The following is a 4876-nucleotide window of genomic DNA, read 5'->3' as shown; positions in this document are numbered from 1 at the left end:
AAAAAAAAATGCATTGACATATCTTAAAATACATCAGTGCTCTTTGTTTTGCCTTAAAATGCACACAAGTAATGTTTTTAGTAAGGTATGTTTGTTTATTTTTTCCTAATTAGGCTCTTGGTTTAAGAAAACCCCTGTCCGGAAAAACATAACTTTTTAGATTTATTAATATATTATTAAAATGATAAGATCATTAATGCATTGTCGGTAAACCATGCTTTCAATGAAACTGGCTTTAAAAACAATAACTCGTTTTAGTCATTTGTGCATTGCATGTCGTTACCACTAATGAGCACAAGATGGCAGATGACTTCTTCGCCACTATCATTTTGAGTCGTATTTTAAATGAAGATTTACAAGCAATAGCATGCAATGATTTTACTATAGCCAACTTATTAAATGAAGATCCAAAATCAGGAAGTCAAATGCAGTTTGAGATTTATTAAGAATAGTGTGCTATATAACAGGATATAGAAGAGGCAGATCATTATTTTCACACTCCATCACAGCAGGTGGCGGTATGCACCTTTAAAGTTGGTTCGTAACCCGCCATTAAACCAAAAGAAGAAGATGAAGATTGTAACGTCAGCTCATCGTAAGCATTAGGTAAGTGCTCGCTCACAAGCTTATGAATAATTATATTGCAGCGAATGCGTTACGACAGGCACTGTCATTGTGTGAATAATTCATGATATAGTGATCCAAGCATTACGTCGAGTTTGCCGTAAGCTTACCTCATAGCCATCATAAGCCAGGAACGCTGACGGACACGGAAGAGCCAAAAAGTACTATTGAGGAATACAAACGCAAAAGCAGCAGCAGTAACAACAACAGAAAACAGTTTTGTTAGATAAACGACCTTGGGCAAAAGTCTTTATAACAGTGTCAGGCTTTCCCAGATGGAGACAATATAGTGAGGTAAAACTTTAGTGCTGTTTAAATGAATGCGTTGTGTTTGTTATTCATTTAAAAATATGAACATAAAGTTATGACTCATGACAAACTGGCAAGAGAGTTAATAACACAGATCTGTCCAAATATGAGGGAAACTATATTCCTTTGTAGGCCTACTGTGTAGCATTAATAGAGTAAGTTGGTCTAAATAATTTCCTTGTTGATTTTACATTAATACTATGATTTTACATTTGAATAACCATTGTTTCAAAAATCATAAAAACAAATCTGATTCTAGTTATTACTAATACAAGCAACTTTTTATGGTTTTCTATATGCTTGTCTTTCACAGATTATTCACTCAGTGTTTATTCACAAGATTGACCGAAGCTTATTTAGATGACCAAATTATGAACATTGTGACCCACCCTGAGGCTGTAAGAGTGTGCCTGATGAGAGAATGCGGACTTGAACCAGTTATAAGACTTAATATATTCAAGAAGACCAAGCGATCCTTATAGGACTACATGCAAAGCAATGTACTCCAGACCGCACAACTGGACATACAAGTACTTTTTAAAAAGCTCATTATTCTTCTTAACTTAAACATGCATGCTTATTCTTTCTGCTATTGTCTGTTTTATTATTAGTAAACAGTTTTGTTTAAAATTGTTAAAACATATTTATCCTATTTCAGATTATATTTTTGTTAAAGATTTTTATTATCTACATGTCATGTCTGTGTTTATTTCAAGTGCAAACAGTAGAACTGTCACAAATGAATATATCTATGACTTTGCACCTGCAATTAATTTAGACATTTTTAAGCCTTTTAGGTCAAAATCAGAGTGTAAATTTTCCTTTTCATACTAAATGAAATATTCAGCCCCAAATAGCACTTGATTACAGAAGAGTTTTCACTTGTTAACCTGACCGATACAGCAACCATCACACCAAACATTCCAAAACCTGTTTCATTAGATATAAACAATCAATGAATTTGGGCAACCAGTGTCTGATTGAATACAATAGCTAAAAGTGTGTCACAGCTTTGTTCTGATCGGTTGTTTCTGTTTATGTGTTTTGTACGCTGTGTGTTTTGTCATTGGTTTGTTTTGACAGGTGGCCATGCACGTACCAGTCATTGTCTTAAGCCCAGGATACACTGCAAGATTTTTGCTCTCCTATAGACGGGTTGCACGGCGACGACATTGACTGGTTGCGCGCGCAACCGAGAGGCAGAAAGAAGAGACATGCATTGTGTTGTATGCTAGTAGCCGTGTCTGTAAGTCAAAATGCCAAGGAGTTGTTGCGTGGAAAATAGTACCAACAGAGTCAGTGCTGGGTGCCTCATGTTAACATACCAGTAGATTCGACTATTACATTACTAGCCTAACATTATAATTCATACATGTATCACAGTAACACTGCAAAAATAAAGACAGAAAAACAGATCCAACTAAAATTAAGTTTTATTTATATACAAACAATAAAGAACGCTTCAATAATTAAGGTTGTTGCAGTAGCGGATCAGCTCACCAATCGGGCTTTCTGCCTCCTGGCTGCGCGCGCACCCTGTAATGTTTGTAAACTTGCAACCCGTCTATAATATCATTACCTTATCACACTGTGCGACATGGATAATTTAAACTTGGGTACGACAATGAAACCTATTGACTCATAGGTTGTGACGACTGTGACTCCAGTTAAGTGCAATGTCACCAGCATGTGCTAGTGTTAAACAAATACTGGTACGCTCGTCGACATAGGACCACCGAAGAGCCACAATCACAGAAATTGCCACAAATGTTTCACGATGGTAATCTTTCATTTGGGACCGCCAAAAATCATGCAGTGTATCCCAGGCTATATCCTCCCCTCTGTCTAGTCATCATCTCATTAATTATGAGATGCGCTGTCAGTGCTTTTTCTTTCTGACTCTTCTCTGTTCTTTCCAGATTGTGCCCTGATGCCATCTGCCCCGTTCTCCCAGCCTCATCTTCCCTCTCTATGCCTAGCTTCACATCGGTTGGCTCTTCTTTGGCTCTCTTCATCCCGTCTGCCTGCCTCGCTGCTCTCCCTGATAACATTTCCTGACTGATGCCTTGCACTCTGACTCTTTCTGCAAGGTGCCATTCTCAGCAGTGACTCAATTTAGTGCCACCCTGCTGCTTGGTGAGTCTCTGCATTCTGGAATTGAGATTGTTATTGCCCATTCAATAAACTGTTTTGTGCCTACAGTTGAGTCTGTGACTTTTTTTGACCAAGTGATGTAAGTAAGGTCTCAACTTTATACCTTTTAATATTGATTTCTAGTTACACAGTTGTCTTTATGATGGGCCTAGCATTTTTTAGAGAGTCTGTATTTCTGTTTCCTATGTCAATACTGCCTATTACAATGTTTTTGGTTGAAAACAATTATATGCCTTTGTTGCCAATGTTTGTTGTTTATGGGTTTTATTAATAATCAAATATTAAATGAGATTCATTTATAACTGAGCAAAAAAATAAATCATTTTGGAGTTTATATTCCAGTATAATTTGCCTAATTCTTACTAGAGTACATGTAATAAAGTTCTGTTTTCTTTGTACTGTAGTGAAAACATAAATGACATTCTGATTGTATGAAGTTATAAGACTTAACAGTTTACAGGCTGTGATGTGCATTAGGCCTACATATACTAACATTCCTAGGTCATCCATTTCCCAGGGCAGCACAATAAACTTTACCATTTATGTGTTACAGGCATTGCACTTCTGAGGTCATCACCATCTTTCTTCAGCCAAACAAAATGATTCTCAGCAACCACCCCAGCTCTGCTAACCTTGATGTTGGAGATCTGCTGTTTTTGAAGCAGGGGACCACTGTCCATTAAAGGCTTCATAAACCATTTAACAAAATCACATAAGATAGTGTAGTTCATACTCCATGCGATGTGCCATACAATGGAAGGGCCATGTTCCTTATCACATCTGGATACTGCAAAGCTCCTGTCTCCTCAACAATTTACGAACTAATCAATTATTAAATGAAGAAATGGTATGTAAAAGCAAAGATATTTCTTCCTGTGGAATTTGAGTCTTAAATTTAGTAATTACTGTTTTATGGCATAAATAAAAGTTAAATATTATATTATTTTAAAAGCATCATGTATCTTTTTTTCATTCCTAATGTATTTTACTAGTAGTGTGTCAGGCACTTTAACCCTTATGAAAAAAGCCAAGGAAAATAGAGAGCATCATATCAAAACAACTGTTTATTTGCACATGCAACATTAAACTATGGTATAAATCTCTGTTTTCATTACAATATTGAAAATGATGAGTATTTGGAGTCTACAGTACTGCTTGCTCCATCTCCAGCAAAGATAAAAACATCCCAAGAAAAAGGACTCATTCACATAGTATTCCTCTTTTTACAACCGCGACACATTTTACACAGACAACACAGCATCTGGAGGACGTATATGATCCTCACCAGTGTTATTTATTGTTTTTTCCTGTGTGTGTCTAATGATAATAAAAAAAAATATAATTGATCAATTATACTTTGAAGGATAAAGCAAAACTACTATATTTACTATAAAGCTAGCTAAACCAATAGCAGCTTCATAAGACTTAAGGTGGTTATCAAAGGGACTAACAAACAAATATAATGCATATGGGTTGACCTATATGACATAATGCCCTGTTTTCATTTGTCAGTTACCAGTTAGGCTTTAGAAACATGATAAAGTTAAAGTGTATTTAAAAATATAGTTTGGAGAAATGTGTGAAAGTGGTCATGAATTTCAAGGGTTGAACCGATTATATAGTTAACTGTTTAAAAATATGTAGTTGTAGCCTACTAATGCTTTTATAAAATGCTCAAAATATATTTTAGATTACATCCTGTGATATCCAAGCCTTGTTTGTTTCTGTGTTTTCAAAGCTCCACACCAGTAGGTGGTGGTAAAGAAAACAGTGTAGGTACGCGTTAACA

At 35.8% G+C, this 4876-nt stretch overlaps 1 long non-coding RNA gene across 1 annotated transcript; it reads left to right on the top strand.

The window, feature by feature from the left end:
• The first annotated feature begins 591 nt into the window (after window positions 1-591).
• LOC129443492 (uncharacterized) lies at window positions 592-3971 on the top strand. Its single transcript, XR_012371131.1, has 4 exons — window positions 592-606; window positions 1247-1463; window positions 2853-3069; window positions 3641-3971. It is a non-coding gene; the product is annotated as an uncharacterized lncRNA (long non-coding RNA).
• Window positions 3972-4876: the final 905 nt, after the last annotated feature.

The sequence above is a fragment of the Misgurnus anguillicaudatus genome, chromosome 9 (genome assembly GCF_027580225.2).
Source record: "Misgurnus anguillicaudatus chromosome 9, ASM2758022v2, whole genome shotgun sequence".
Lineage (NCBI taxonomy): Eukaryota > Metazoa > Chordata > Actinopteri > Cypriniformes > Cobitidae > Misgurnus > Misgurnus anguillicaudatus.
Note: the sequence above shows the minus strand (reverse complement) of the source record. Positions and strands in the feature narration are given on the sequence as shown.